The following is a 17159-nucleotide window of genomic DNA, read 5'->3' on the forward strand; positions in this document are numbered from 1 at the left end:
GGGCCGGGGCCGCTCCGCGCCGGCTCAGCCCGTGAGCGCGGGGCCGGGCAGAGGGCCGCGGCCGGGGACCAGCGTTCCGCTTTCGGCGTGCCTTTTTGCGTGGCTACTGCTGATGTACTGCACGAATTTCTGTGCCTGCCCTTTTTTGTCTAAGAATTTGAATGAATATTAAATTAGATAATTAACATAGTGTTGGGTGTTGGACAGTTTTCTTAATTCTAGGCCCCAAGTTTGGTTTGTGAAATACAATTCTTTACGTTTCTAGATGAGCTTAAATCGATGTAACTAAAAATTTAAAGAGTGAATACTAAAAATTTAAGGGTGAATCAATACTTTTTCACTGGAAAAAATATAATCTGTTGCAAAAGTAATAAAAATAACATTAAATTAGCTAAAAATAGTTACTGTTGAATGCAACTGGGTGATTTAAAAAAGGGCAGAGAAAAAACCCACCACTAATTTTGAGCCCATCACTTAATTTGAGAAGATTAAAAAGCAGTTTTCCCTTTCCATTGACTAGTATGTGTTATGAACTGTTACAGTAACTTCCTTGGCTCAAGTGTATAATTGCTTTCGAAGATTGGTTAGATTAATCTTACAGCTCTCTGTACCTTGTTAGCTTTTCTTTTTATAGCACTTACATAATCTATACTGGAATTGGTTGTGTGTTTGTATTACGCGTTTAATCTTGAGTTCCAGAAGATAAAATTGTTTTATTAATTTCTGTGTATCCCACAGTGCTTTTCACATATTAGATGTTTAGTAAACGGAGAATTACTTCTTTAAAACCCCCTTACTATTTTCAACTTTGGAACCTTGAAGTATAGACTCGGAACATACATTTGGGTTGGTGGATAAGAAGATACACAAGCAGTGGGAACAGGGAAGTATAATAACAGTATGGTTTCTCTTTATTAAAAATGTGGGGGTTCTTTTAGAGGTAGAGGTTTTGAGTCAAGCAGAGGCAAGCCATTTCCTTCTAAGCTGTTTCCACTGGTAAGGTGGTTTTGTGTTTAATCAGTAGGCATGTACGATAATGTAAAATTGAAACTCTTGAAAGCAATTGTATATCTGAACTAAGGAAGTTATTATAACAGTTCATGAGATATGCTGGTTAAAGGTAGGAGGAAAATTGCTTTCTACTCCGTCATCTCAAAAGATAAATCAGGTGATTTTTAAAAAAAGATTTTTTTATGGCAGTGATTTTCTCCATAAGAAAGTGAAGAAAAACTCCTATATAACCTTGTGGACCAAGGCTGTTACTTTATGTATTTTATTATATTCTCAACATTTCTTATTTGTTGAACATCAACGATATAGAATATAATGTTGCTTACAGTTTTAACAGGAACAGTGACGCACAAATAACTAAAGAAATAAACGTAAAAATGATACGACTTTTACGTAAATTACAGATAACTAAAGAAATAAACGTAAAAATGATACGACTTTTACGTAAATTACAGATAATGTGCGTAGAAAGTTTAGAGAAGTGTTATTTGAGTCAGTTAACCTTCTGAAAGATAGAGTTGAAACTGTTACTCAAATGGGGAGGGAATACATAAATGAAGAGAGGGAATATCTGAGGAGTTTGTAGGATTGGATTGAATTGCCATGTTTGGCTAGAGCAAAAGACAGGAGGAGAAAGTATTAATAGACCACAATCAGATAATGGAAGATCTTAAATGCCAAGATGAAGAGTTTGTCTGTTGAGGGGAGCGTTAAACATTTTATGCAGTGAATTGTTGCAGTTTATACGGACTGACATTTGGTCCTTTCTTGCTTGAGAATAATTTATAATTTCAACGTAGTGCTTCACATTTCTTTGCTGTTCCACAGCCTTATGTCTGTATGAGGTGGCATACAACAACTTGTTTTTGTAGTATCTGTCATTAGACATGATGTTTCAACCTACATTTTGATGGGAACAAAAACACTAAAATCATAGCAGTGCTAGTCTATTTTGAGTCTAAATTTTTTATTGAAACTGGTTTTAAGTATACATTATGTGTAGATTCATTTTAGCATAACTCTTTTTCTTTAGTGTTCAAATAGTAATTTCAACAATTCTTTCATTACCAGAAGCATTCTAGAAGTTAAAACCAAGGATTAGGTAAATGATAAATGGTAGTTAAATTAAGCTGCTAGCAATGTTTACATGTAAATTCCAGAGTCATTCTGATTTTTGTTCAGTTTTCTGGGCAGAATGATTGTACATACGTATTGCGGTGTGTGTGTGTTACATTTTTGTATCCAGTAGATTTTTAAACATTTCTTCACGCATAATTCAAACTCAAGTTCAAAACGGAATTCATTATGCTTAATAATAATAACCAGGGTGTACTAATGTTTAACTGAAAACCGTTCTCCAGAAGCTCTGATTTGTGGTGATTGCCAGTTTCCTGTGATGTAAATACCTTAACCACGGGCAATTTCAAGCTACAAAATGGTGTTACCAAATACCCATAGATTCGGGAAGAGATTAAATACAATATACCTTTACATGGTGTATCTATGATACAGACATAATAATGTCATGAGGACAGTAGTAAAATGTAGTAAGGAATTATGGTTTTGAATATTAATAACTTTTAATGTAACTCATTTAAAGTTGCATTGTTTTAATAACTGTCTCAAAATTTCTAAAAATTTGATGATATCTCATTGACTAGTGAAGGAGTAACCAGTATTGAGTTAATAATTCATTAAGAATTATTGATGTCAGTTTTCATGCTACAGTTTGAAATTTTTATTTTTTTCATAGTACTGGGGATTGAATGCAGGGCCTCTGGACAGATACATCCCCAGCCCTTTTAGAACATTTATTTTTTATTTTGAGACTGGATCTCACTAAATTGTTAGGTTGCCGAGGCTGACCTTGAATTTGGCATTGCTACTGCTTCAACCTCCCAGAATGTTGGGATTACAAGCATGTGCCATCACACCCATCTTTATTTTAATCTTTCCAATAGTTCTGTGAATCAGTGACAATTCTTATTTTACTGATTGTGTAATTTGTACAAGGAGACAAAACTTCAGTTAAATAAAGCTACTTCATGAATTTAATCTTTAATCTTGAAAGCTGTTTTTTTTCTCCCACACCAGTAGATACTGTCAGTTGAGTATGTTTATTTTTCATTTGCTGTGCTGGAAGTCAAACTGAGGATCTTGCTTATGCTAACAAAATACACTATCACTGAAACACTCTGAAATCTGATTTATTGCAGTGATTTTCAGATGTTAGCTTGCATAAGAATCACCTGGAGAGCTTGTTTTTAAAAAGTACCGGGGCCACTCTCATAAATTCGGATTCAGCAGGTAGAGTATCTGGCGCCCTGAGTGTGTGCATTGTTAAGATGTTCCCCATAATGCTACACTGAGGACAGCGCCACATCAGGCAGGGGCTGACAGACTTGCCAGGGCAGGGCCAAATGGTAAGTATTTTAAGCTTTGCAAGCTAAGAGGCAAAATCCAGAATATTACATAGAAGTGAGAGAAAATTTATGATGAGAGAAAACAAATATCCACAATTTTTTTGACTGGATTCAAAACATGATAACATTAATGGAATACAGTTTATTATAATACAAAGTGAAAAGACTGAAATTGGTTTGGGGGGAAGAAGATTAACATTTCACTTAATTGTGTCTTTAATCATAGGATTCTGATCCTATTAGAATTGATTTTAGTTTGTAGATTTTTTTCAGTTAAATAATGCTACTTTATGACTTCAATTTTTGAAGCTGTTTTTTTTTCTCCCCCACACCAGTAGATACTGTCAGTTGGGTATGTTTATTTTTCATTTGCTGTGCTGGAAGTCAAACTGAGGATCTTGCTCATGCTAGGAAAGCACACTATTGATGAGCTACATCCCCAGGCCTGCGTATGATTTTAATGAGTATATTCATTGTGTGGAAGGCATTTACATAATTTATTTAGATTCTTCTCAATACTTGAAATTTAGCAGGCTAAGCAACCATTTCCACTTGAAGGCTAGGTGGGAGTGCCTCAGTTGGATAGTTAAATGGATGTTGGAATTTGGAAATTGCCTTTGCATTTACCATGAGGTCTGAAAACACTGCCAAAGCTGTAGGTTGAGCTTAAAACATGTATGTTAAGAATTTGTGTTTGCATGAAGATCTTGATTTAGCTTTTGACAACACAGGAAATACACAAAATGGATCCGTTGTGGCTTATAATTTGAAGTGTTGTCCGTACAACTTTATGGAAGTGTACTGTCTCATATAAACGTTTTTTAATCTTGATTTTTAGGTCAGATTCTTTAGGAAACATCAAATCTGCAGCAAAAATCTGTTTTTGAAAGACATTGCCTGATCATAGGGGGTGGAAAGCATTTCTTTTTGTAGAAAATTTCCTTTGTGTGCTGAGCTAAAAAAAAGTCACTTAAATTCTGCAGCTCCTGGGTCATTTATTGGGTTTCTGTATGGTACGGCAAGCCAGGGTATTCAGTTTCTGTTTCTGATGAAAATGCACAGAACTGACTCAGTTAAATCTGATCATCTTTAAGACCTGTTGGTTCAGTAATAATCTTTAAGATGTACTGGTTCAATAATACATGATAGATTAAAATATTTTCTTAGAACACTTAATAATGTATAATAGAGTGAAGAATCATGGCTTTACACACCTTATATTTTCACAGACTTTCTGTGTTATTCAGTTGGCCTCTTTCCATTCCTCATGTTTTTTTGCCACTATCAGTGGTGACACATCATAGCAGATTCCACTTAAGGTTATACTGAATTACTATTTTCTCAACTTTGAAAATAATTCTTCTCCATTACTATTCTATGTAGAATCTTCACAGAGGCAAAATCTTCAGTCACTTAGAATTGACTTCTTGAAAAAACAACAAATCACTATCACAAAGCCAGGAAAAACTTGATCTTTTGCCTTGCATTTTAGTTGCATGTTGCTATTGCTCCTAGTGTCCTCGCTTTAAGTAGCTAGTCTCAATGACAGGCCAGTCTTAACATGTCTTTTCTACCCTAGAAATAGTTACTTGTTTGCAAACATAATTTAATTAACTCACCATGGTTAAACAGCTTTCTTTGGATAATAAATGAGCCACTCGCAAACTTTCTTTGGAGTTTCAATTTCAGTTTTCATTTTTGTGAAATTCTATGATCGGGTACTTTGTTTTATATTAACACTTCTCTCTAGTGATTGCTTTCCTATGGGGTGGGAATAAAATAGATGCTTAGTCTAGAAATATTGACTCATAATTGCATTTTCTTGCATAGTTACAATGATGTTGTGTGACATAATAACAAAATAATCTCTTGTTTACACTTGTGATCACATGGCTTATTAAAAGCTCCTGCTCACTCCACTGTTTAGCATGAGAGTATTGTTTCTGCAGAATGCATATTGCTAGGGGAGGGTATGGTGGCTCATGCTTGTATAATCCCAGCACTTAGGAGATTGAGGCAGGAGGATCACTGTGAGTTCGAGGCCAGCCTGGGCTACAAAGTGAGCTTAAGGCCAGCCTGAACTGCATAGCAAGACCCTGTCTCAAAAAGACAAAAAAAAAAAATGCATATTGCTTTTTTGAACCATTTTAAAGTTGTAAAATTGTAAGTCAGAGACCATCTGTGTATGTTTTTTGTTTTGAAATGGTCAGAGTGAAATGTGGTATGACAATATACATTGTGCTTGGAACATTGACAAGTTGTAACTATGTCACTGCTGTTTGTAGTGTATCAGTCAGTGTAGAAAGTGAGATTTCTGTCTCAACTACTAAACTCTGCTGTTGTGCTGTGGATGCAGCCATAGACAATGCAAGGATGTTTGAGTTGTAATAAACTTATTTATAGACACAAATTTGAATTTTGTATTTAATTTTCACATCATGAAATACAGCCTCAATTTAATTTGGCCATTTGTAAATATAAAAGCCATTCTTAACCATTGACCATGTAAAAATAGGTTATGTAGTTGGTCCACTCCTGTTATAAAGTATATTATACTACCTAACCTTTTTCCAAGTTGTTTTCATCCCATCAATTTTCTGAGTGAATGTTCAGAAGGTTGACAACCAAGTAACTTTGTAAACTCAGGGAGGTCTCGTAATCTCAATTGTCCTCTGTTTCATACTCTACAAAAACAGATGTAATCCCAGCACTCGGGAGGCTGAGGCAGGAGGATCATTGCAAGTTCAAGAACAGCCTGGGCTACAAAGTGAGCTCAAGGCCAGCCTGAACTGCATGATGAGACCCTGTCTCAAAAAAAGACCAAAAAAAAAAAAAAGAAAGCCATGATATCATTATTGAGGCCCTTGATCTCACACATCATCTTTAATTCCAAAAATTAGCAATCTGAAGATTATAAATTCAGTATTTTTTATTTCTTTTGAATAGCCCAGAAATTGGTCTTCCTTGGGCCTACATTCTTTTTGTTTTGTTTTGTTTGTTTGTTTGTTTTTTCTTCCGGTACCAGAAATCGAACTCATGACCTTGTGCTTGCCAGGTAGGCACTGTGCTGCTGAGCTAAATCCCCAGCCCCCGTGCCTATATTCTTATATGGCAAATTGCATGGAGTCAAGTAGGGAATACTTCCTTCGGGCTAGTATGTATACACACATACACAATAAATAGACTACTAGCAAGGGTCTGTCCAAATAAATGTGTTAATGGAAAACTGTACAAGTGATGGCAAACCTTTTAGAGCTCTCAGTAATACAAGCAACCTACTGTCAGCATGTGCTCCGTACCCTTTCTAACAAGTCTTCTATCTATAAAGTTGGTTCATTGACACTGATTCATTAATACTGACATATCTTGAGGTTTCTGATATCGATGTCTGAATTGTTAAAGATTTTAATGTACTAAAAATTGTGGCAAAGTTGAGTCACTTTTGAAAAAAAGAAAATTAAAATATTAATTTTAAAATGAAGTTGTAAAAATTAAACCATACAATATCAACTACCTGAGTAATTAGTCATGGTTACACTGAATTTTCAGTTGGCCAAAATGATATAAAGAGACAGGATGGATTCTCTGCTCTTCCATAAACCATTAAGTATGACCTTTGGCAAGTTACCTAAACTCTTTATATCCCCATTTTGTAAATACCTTTAAAATTATTATTGAATAAGGCCCAAAGAATAGATACCAAGTACAAGTGGAAAGAGGAGGAGCTCATCTTATGGGCTTTCCTGTCAGAAATCTTCAAATTGCTGGTTTTGGGAACGGAAAGACGAGATCCAGGATTGATACAAACAGTAATGTTGTGAGTGCACATGGCGGCCACTGTCAAGGCCCCAAGGCCCTCTGAGTTAAGCCACCTTGGGGTTTGGTGGAAGCAGAGGGAGGCTACGCATGTGCCAAACAAAGATCTGGAAGTCACGCAATCTCCCCAGTGCAACAATTTATTGATCAGATTCACAGCAACACCGAGGCGCACACCCACGCCATAAACTGGAAGCTGGAGAGAGTGGCTGCGGCACAGAATCTTTCTTCCTCTTGGCCACCATGCTGAGAACAGGGGGCCCAGTGGGCAACTCCAGAACTCACAGAGATCCTAAGACCAGGCGTTCCAGACAGGCAGAGTGACAGTTACAAACAGTTGGCAAGCTTGAGTGACAGCTCTGTGAAGAGCTGTGCTCAGGGCGGAGTCCACAGCATGGAGCCAGAAGACATAGTGAAGAGTAGCCAGAGGCTTCATCTTTATACCAGAGGAAGTCTGGTACAAATAACGTGTGCTAATCTTACAGTGGTAGACAAACAACACGCGCTAATCCTACAGTGGTAAAAACATATTTAGAAAACATATTTTTATAAGTTTTTCAGAAAGGATACACAGGATAAATTTTTTGGCATGTAGGCCATGTGGTTATCGCGCTATATGGTTACTGCACAAGTTGTCACGGCACGTGGGTTGTATGGTTATCAACAGCTAGTTTAGACTTTGGAAGGTTAGAACTTGCTCATATCGTATAACATGGAAACCTTCAAGCTCCGTTGTCTAATAAGGAGTTTACTACTTCTAACAAAGGACTTCTGGAGTTTTTCCTTTATTTTTGTCCCTTAAGCATTAAATATTTTCTAGAGAAAATAATGGCATGACATTTTAAAAAGGTCTTTACAGTACATAAGACTGCTAGATTGGTTGTGAGGTGTACTATTATAAGAAAACATTTACTAACATGAGAATTGTATAAAATTACTTAAACTAATTGTGGTAAAGAATTACATAAAATAATACATAACTTAAAATAGTAAATTCCCTGTAATCTGCAGTGAGATTTTTGTGTCTCATAGAAAAAAACGAAAACCATAAATCTTACAGGAATCAGTGCATTCTTACAGAAAATTAACCTTCAAAGCTGTGAGAAATCGATGCCATCTTAAGGATATTTAAAATAAATTTGTCAGGTTTTAATACCTAAATCCTTTGATTCCTTTGAAAAATAATTCTGTTTGAAGATTCCTGAAGAAATCACAGTGTATGGAATTGATCGTTGTAAAAACAGCAAAACTTACACTGATTGTTTTTCAGAAAAATGTTGATTTGTCTTTAAAACTGGGCATATAGCTGGTCTAAAAAAATCAGAACAAAGAAAAAACTTACATGAGGTGGTTATTTAAATGTGTTTTGGGGAAGGGCAGTGTGGTGATGAGTTCTAGCAGGAGGGCTGTCCATTGCTTCACAGGTCTTGCTTTGTATGGTTGTATAAGCGCTGTCAGTCAGATCAGAAACATGAGACTCAAGTGTATGAGGTAAGAAAGTGACTAAGTAGTGCAAGTAGTCACATCTTCCACTCTTGAAAAACTCAGTTCTAACTGTAGATAAAGGGTAATGTGAAATAATGAGTAGTAGAAACAGAGACGACTATAAATTCTGTTCTCAAAAGGGAAAATAGACCTTTAATTTAAATAAAAGGGTAGTTCATATTTACTTTCTCAGCACCTAGTGTAGCTTTCCTGGCATATACAAGTACTCATTACTTAGGATGATACGAAACTTTTTTCTCTAGGGTTTATTTACTTCTTCAGTTAAGCACTTACTAAGACTTAGAGTAGCTCCGTAGGATCTTACTACCTTGAGATACTGTGGCAGAGACTGCTTCCTGTTATATGTCATTGTTACTTTTCAGGTCATGTATTCAATATATAGACAGTTGTTAACCTAGTACTGCTATCTAGCATTGTCTGATAAACTCATTCTTGAAGAGTTTATGTCTGTATGAAGCAAGATGCAGTCACTCATTTTGCACAGTTCTGATCTGTATGAGATCTGAGTTTTATTTAACTGCAAAGTGCTAACTACCTATACAGTGGAAAGAACCAGGACTTTGAAAACATGTCTGGATTTACCCCAAATTTAGCTCTTATTCTAGACAAATTATTCAGTTTCTGATTCAACTCTCATCAACTAAAATGCAGATGATAATAACACCTATTTCATGGAAAAGTTGTAGACGTTACATAAAATAATATTCCTCTAACTTTAGTTTCCATTCCCAAAGCTGAAAATATAATGATTTTTGGAAAAACTTTGTATTCAGAAATAAAACCAAAGACTGTCATACTATTTATTATACTGTTTTCACCAACCATGTAGTATTAAGTCATAGCAGGTCTTGACCTGCAGTAATTTCCTAGAACTTGCCATCCTGCATTGATAGGGTCTAATTCTCCTACTGAATCTGGTGCTCCTGTGACTAGCTTGTTACCAGTAGAATGCAGCAACAGTGATGCTATCTGACTTTCTACTCTAGGTTGTTAGCTTAGTTAAACTTGTTTGTTAAAACATTGGCCTGCCTGGGGCCTGAGAAATCTTGAGTATTTTAAGGATGTCATGTTGTTGAGAAGCTAAGCTTTGTGAAGTCACAGGTCTCAGGTCTTATGTCAGCATATCCTAGCTTCAAATTCTTCCAGGCCAGTCATCAGATCCTGGAGTGAATTAAACCTTGGATGATTCAGGTGATGCTACAGCCATGGAGTCACTCCCAGAGTCACCCCTAGTCTTTGAGCCTATGCTTTGAGAATCGAGCTCTTGGGGAGTAGAGGTAAACCATCCTCATTGTGCTGCATGTGAATTCCTGGTTCACAGAATCAGTAAACATAGTAGAATGGCTTTCGTTCCATACCAGTAAGTTTGGGGTGATTTGCTATATGACAGCAATATTTGGAACAGTTATAAAACCTTAAAGACAACATTTCCTCAGTAAGAACAGATTGCTGTGTGTCTTCCTTTCTCATTGCTGAGACAAAATTCCCAATATCCAAAGTTAAGGAGGAAAGGTTTATTTAGCTCACATTTTGTACAGGTTTCAGTTCATAATCAGTTGGTTCCAAAGCAGGATGGCGTGGGAGAGAGGCATCACAGGAGAAACAGTTTGTGGTGAGCAAAAAGTAGCAAACCAAGCAAAGGGCAGGACAAACCTTTTTCCAACCCTTCTGTTGTGTCCAGCCTACCAGGATTAGGGCAGTGCCAAACCAATCAGTGGACTGATTTAGTAATCACCCACCCTTAATGCTAGCACCCTTAATCCTAGCACTGCACCATGAATCAGTCACACACTGTAGATTCAGCCACCTCTGAAAAAGCCCCCAGTATGACTGCATGAGGTTTTGGGGAGACATCTAGACACAAGCCATAACACTGTCAAAACTCATCAAAGAACTACCTGCTGAATAAATGTTCACTGAGTTTTTCTTTTTCATATTTAAAAGTGGTGGGGCGGGGATATAGCTCAGAAGACACAAGCGCCTGCCTGGCAAGTGCAAGGTCCTGAGTTTGATTCCTGGTACCAAAAAAAAAATTCAAAAATAAAAGTAATTTTATTTGTAAAATTTTTATTAGTATAGCACATGTTTGCAGCACATAACATTTGCATTCCTTGTGTGGAGTTGGTACATGGACAGCACACTTCTTAATTCCTTTTTTCATCTCCTGTTTCCCCTCCCCTTTCCTCCATCTCTTAATCCCCTTCCCATTTGAGAAAGATCTGCTTTCCTACTTCCTATGATTTATCTTCTATTTTGCTTTCTTTATTCTTTCCATTTCTCATATAAGAGAAACCATGTGTTGTTTAAGCTTGTGTGTCTGATTTACTCTTAACATCATGGTCTCAGGGTACATCCATTTTCAAGTTTATCTTTAAGACAGAGTAGTACTCCATTGTACATAAATACCACTCTTTTTTTATCCATTCATCTGTTGATGGACACATGGGCTGCTTTCAAGATTTAACTATTAACAATTGTGTTTCTGTAAACCTGGGTATAGACACATCATTGTGGTATGATGTCTTCAGCTCTTTAGGGAAGATTACTAGAAGGGGAAGAACTGAATCAAATTGAGTTTCTAGGTTCAGTTTTTTGAGGAATGTCCATACTGATTTCTGTAGTGCTTGTACTAGTTTATATTCCTACCCACAATATGGAAAGGTTTCTTTTTCCCCTCACAACCTCACCAGCATTTTTTTATTATTTTTTATTATTTGTTAATTATGGCCATTTTTTCTGGTATAAGATGGATTCTTACTATTATTTTAATTTGCATTTTTCTAATGGTGAGCAATGTTGAATTTCTTCGTGTAGTTATTGGCCATTTATACTACTTTTATGAAGTGTCCATTTAAATTGCTCATTTTTTGATTGGGTCTTTTATTTTGAGGGACTTTTGATTTCTTTTGGGGTTTTTTAATATATTCTAGATATTACACCTCTGAGGACTAGCTGGCAAAAATTGTTTTCCCATTCTGTATGTTTTATTCTCATTATTAGTTGTTTCTTTTGCTTATGTGAAAGGTTTTAATTTGATATGCTTCCACTTCTTGATTCTTGGTACTATTTCTTTTTTTTTTTTTTTTTTTTTTGGTACTGTTGCCTGTGTTTTGTTTGGAAAGTCCTTGCCTATGCTTTGGCTTTAAGAGTTGGACCTGTTTTATCTTCCAGCAGGTTAAGTGGGGTTTTTTTGCGGGGGGTGGTAAAATAAGATAGACTAGTAGAGAATTTTGCCTGGTAAGTAGCATTCTTCTAGTTTCTTTACTTGTTCTTTATTCTGAGAGTGATTCCCTTGGAATTAGTTGACTGTAGCTAAAGGGAAGAAATATGTTTATTTAATCATTTGTAGTTTTCATGATAGCTTTATGGTAAATTTTATGTTTGGTTAGTGAAAAATTTCACTCATACTTTTAATGCTAGTTACCAATAAACTGTAAGTATTTTTATTGAACCCAAGGCCTAGTAAAACTTGTTACTAACAAAAGGATGTGTACCTATACTGGTTTCTCCAACTGAAACTTTAGTTATCTATTAAGTTAATTTTAATGTTTCCTTATAGTAATAGCCTTACATTAGCCTATTGATGAAATTGTTTTAAATCTTTAATATAACTTTTTCAAAAGGTAGTGAGTTTTCTAGGTTGATGACCACTGCATGAAATAATAGTTTGTTGTAAAATTACCAAGTGATTTTAGTTATACCTCATGTTCTTCTCAAATAATTCTAGTGAGTATTTTTTATTAAAGTCATTACCACTAAAAAGGCAAGTAGGGCTGTAACATTTGGATTGTTTATGCTTTGAAGTTTTGTGTGTATATATTTACATATGTAAATAATTGCATCACATGTTTAGAGTGCCTCTGGAAGGATGCATAAGAAACTTCACATTGATTGCTTCTGGGGTGTGTGAAAGTAATTCTCACTAAAATAAAAATAATAAAAAATATGCATAGTGAAAACTGGGAGGACAGAGCTGTGTGGTGTTCATTTTTATATCTTCAGCGCTGAGTGCAGTGTTGGGTGCTTGACACTGGGCAGGTATAGTACTTAGTTCATATTACTGGATGAACAGAAGTTCATATTACTGGATGAACAGAAGTTTGAGATTATTTTAGGTTGTTAGTCACTGCATTCTTAGCCTCCTTAGTCTTATAGAACTCATTTTTCTAAGGCTATTGGTGGTTCCCTGTCATTCTCAGTCCATTCAGAAGACAAATCACACAATGTTAATTTTAGATATTCTGACAGAAAACATTGTTTATTTATTACAGAGAAGAATTTATTACAGTATCAGTCAGTGCTCAGTAGAGAAACATTTAATGCAAGATATACAAGTCTGTAAGAATTTACGAGGTAGATCTACAGTGACTGTCCACAGAGTCAGATGTGGAAGAGTACAGAGGTCTGTTGCACACTGGAGATCCAAAGGATCTACTTCAAGGCCTGGAGTCCAGTGTAGTGTCCCATGCAAGCCTACATCAGGAGGTCAAAGGGTCTGTGCCTGAAGGCTGAGGGGTCTGAGCTGGAAGCCAGGAGCTGGCCAAAGTGAAGGCAAAGACTGGAGCTCCTCCAGAGAAACAGAAGCAAATGGTCCTTCTTTGTTTCCCTTTTATACCATTCTGGCAATAATTCTTCCTACGGGTGGGTCTTGTACAGCCAGACCTATGCTGATCCAATTTTCTTGGACATTTTTATCAAAGGATGCAGTTCCAACCCTCTGGATAGCGCAGAAGTTCATTGGTTTTGGAGCCCATAGCTGATTGATGTTTGCCTGATGTGTAAGAGCAGCTCTTTGTAGAACAGGCAGTAAATGGGCATACAGTTGAACATGCAGAAGTTGAGGCTGTATGTCAGGTACTGTGGCAGGCACTATGGCAGAACTGGGAATTGAGAGACCTGCTGCAGGAGTCCACCACGTTTCTGTGTATACTTGGATCAAGGTGGCTCTGGGTGGCCTCCATAGCACCTCCAGTGTGTGCACTTAAAAGGCTGTGGAGAGAATGTGGGAAGCAGTGATCTGAGCTGAAGTGCAGACCTGAGTCAGCTCTCCTATATGGAGCTGTTGCCACATGTGTTGGAAGCCACAACTTGTAGGCATTTGGCACTGGAGAAATTACGTAGGCTGAACAGGAAAGCGGGCACCTTCCCATCCATTTTCCTTTGTAGACAAAGCTTGTGTCATGCCACTGGGCAAAGGGAAAAAATCTGAAATGGTCCAGCTTTATTTTTACTCACCAGGGTCTGCAAGTGAATTTTTACCTAAGAGACAAGTAATTTGCTAACTGACATAATCTATTGCTTGAATTTCATTCTTTTAAACACATAATACATCATAGCTTTAAGTAAAGATTTTTTATTTATTTATTTTTTTTGCGGTACCGGGGATTGAACTCAGGACCTTGCACTTGCCACGCAGATGCTTATGCCACTGAGCTATATCCCCAGCCCTTAAGTAAATATATTACATTCATTTTATTTACTTAGTTTTTGTTTGCCTGGATTCTCTTTTATTTATCTTGACCCTAAAATTTCATTTTGCCCTCTGTGGCAGTGTCTTGGAACAGTATTCCTTTTGTGATTAATAAGTGATAATTCTGATACTTTTGTTTTAATTTTAAAAATTCTTAAACTGTTGCTTCATATATGGTTATGCTAAACTCATCTGTCGCATTTACAACTACTTGTGTATATTATTTTTCTTCAGTTGGCATTTTATTACACAGAAAAATAGGTGTTGCCTAAAAATTTATAAATTTCAATGTTACTTGTGTTAGTTAATAGGTTACTGAGACTTTGTGGCAATTTTAATGAGATACTTCCATTTTTCTCTATCTGAAAGTCTCTTCATTTAGGCTTTAGAGGCTTGTTTTTGATTCTCTAAGAAAATGTTATAAAACAGTACCCCCCCACACTGTATCTGGTTAGCACAACTTTGAATTTATTCTAGTAAAGATCCATGCTTAAGGCTATTTAGAAGCCTGAGTAGAGAACTGTCACATTGTGCAACTGTGGCTGCATAAAGGGTGAAATAGATTAGTTCAGCCACTGAGAACCCAGAGGGGCTGCTGCTGCGTCATGAGAGCCTCAAAGAAATAGCTCAGAGCTGAGACTTGTGCACTTATTTATTTGAGACTCAAAAACAAGCAGTTGCAACATTTTTGTGTAGGAGCTTTGGTTGGGGGACAGGGAAAGAATGGGATGGTTTGTTATGCTACACGTCAACTTAGTTTAAGCAGTCTTATAGAAGGCACACAGTGGCCAAAGCAAACATCTCTAAGAATAACTGCATTTAATTCTGCTGACTGTTGTCTTGCAGATCTGCTCTAAACTTTTCCATGCATTGCAGGAGTCTTGAATTGTCCAGAAAGTCTTCCTCTTTCGCATTTACTTTAAATGCTTCTTTGGCCAGAGTCTCCTCACAGAGAACCACGAACACTTGTGTTTATCTAACTTATATAGCCTGTAAACATTGCGATGCATTTTCAGGCAAAATTTCCTTGTATTGAATTATGTAGCTGTCCTTTGTGTGGTTGTCCTCTGAGGTGGGGCATATCCTAGAGTCTAGGGCAGAACTTTTTTTTTTCCAGTACCAGGAATCGAACTCACGACCTCATGCTTGCCAGGCAGGCACTGTGCCACTGAGCAAAACCCCCAGCCTCTAGGGCAGAACTTGGAGGCAGGATGTCTTTTAACCTTGATTCCATGTTAGAAGGCAGGGGGCTGGGGATTTAGCTCAGCGGCAAAGCGCCTGCCTGGCAAGCGCAAGGTCGTGAGTTCCGTTCCTGGTACTGGAGAAAAAAAACCAAAAAAAAAAAAAAACAACTAGCTATCCATGTTAGAAGGCAAACATCATAGGCAGATACTTGAGTAGTATCCTGGAGAAGTGGAACTCACAGCTAAATTACTAATTTCCAAGAACAATCTAAGGCAGTGACAGTGAATCATTTAGAGCTTTCAGTGATAAACAGCTGGTTGCGGCACAGGTGCCATAGGTTCGCCACCGCTGATAAGGGGCTAAGTGGAGTATGAGAGATGAGAAATAAAATGGGACCTGAGAGATTGGGAAACAGAGTATAATAAACTAGTAAGACTTTATTCTGGAAGAATTTTGGTGAGTATTGATGACAGTGAAGTCTTAGGTTGGCCTGCGGGAACATTGTAGGCCTAAGGAGCTAGACAAGGGCAAGTATGTTTCAAGTAGTTATTTCATTCCTGTATTTAGAGTGTTTCTTCTTTATTGTGGATGCAGATAGCTTACCTGTTTAGAAGTGAAGGTTGAACGTGTATAGTTTGAACTCTGTCTTCCATCTTCTAGAGCTATTCTTCTGTATAGAGTCATTCCAGTTGGTAGGTTACATTTCCAATAACACTGTTCCAGTATAACTTTAGATTTCTTTAATTTATTTTTAGCATGTCCTCAAATTGTGTTGATTTCTCTACATAGGTTTTCTAAGTTGACTTATGGTATCCTGGGTGTTGACCATTATTTGATATGAAAGTGTCTTAAATCTTCCCACTTAGACTATTGAGGGAAAGAAATTACCCTCATATTTTCTTGGTCAGTTCTGAGACAAAGAGTTAAACCTGGGTTTCATCATCATGTGATTTTAAAAAATGATAATGTATTATTTATAATTTATGCCATATTATGTGGTAAAACTATATTTGATAGTTATGAATTATGAGATAATTTTTGTACTCCAGTGAAAAGGCATTATGTGAAATAAAATTTAGCAGATGGTATTTTGCTCTTATGCACTATGGTTTAAAGTTGTAGTTATAAAGATCATCTGTCAGATTCTTAACCATCCAATCAAACATTACAAAAGTCCATTGTTTCTGGTTTAAATTAAAATAGACTTTTTAACTCCATTTAAGAATGAGTGAAAATGACTGGTCAGAGTTCTGCAAGAATTAGAGAAGAAAACTTACAGTAAAATGAAGTCATTGTTTTAGTATAGGCCATCCTTTTTCTTCTGTTTTCGGGTGGGGTACAGGATCTTGCTACAAAGTTCAGACCGGCCTTCAACTCACTTTGTAGCTTAGGGTGGCCTTGAACTCATGGCTATCCACCTGCCTCAGCCTCCCTAGTGCTGGGATTACAGGCATGTGCCGCCATGCCTAGCAGTATAGGCCATTTTAACTACTAAAATTTTTTTGTTTGTTTAATGATTCTGGGCATTGAACCCAGGGCCTTGAGCATACTAGGCAAGTGCTCTACCATGGAGCTACATCTCCAGCTGAAGAATACCTCTTTTAAAAAAATAAACATACCTTTAAATGTTTTTTAAATTTTATGTTTTGAGTTATACTTACTTTGTGGTTTAGGGGAATAACCCAGGGCCTCATAGATGCCAGGTAAGAATGTATTTCTGAGCTATACCTCTAGCTTTTAAAATATTT

The 17159-nt window shown here is 36.7% G+C and overlaps 1 protein-coding gene across 2 annotated transcripts in view; it reads left to right on the plus strand.

Moving 5' to 3' along the window:
* The window catches only part of Rap1gds1 (RAP1, GTP-GDP dissociation stimulator 1), a gene marked incomplete in the record, with an annotated part of 153488 nt that overhangs the window by 1310 nt on the left and 135019 nt on the right, over positions 1 to 17159 (plus strand).

Source organism: Chinchilla lanigera, unplaced genomic scaffold (genome assembly GCF_000276665.1).
Source record: "Chinchilla lanigera isolate Chin_1 unplaced genomic scaffold, ChiLan1.0 scaffold00004, whole genome shotgun sequence".
Taxonomy (NCBI): domain Eukaryota; kingdom Metazoa; phylum Chordata; class Mammalia; order Rodentia; family Chinchillidae; genus Chinchilla; species Chinchilla lanigera.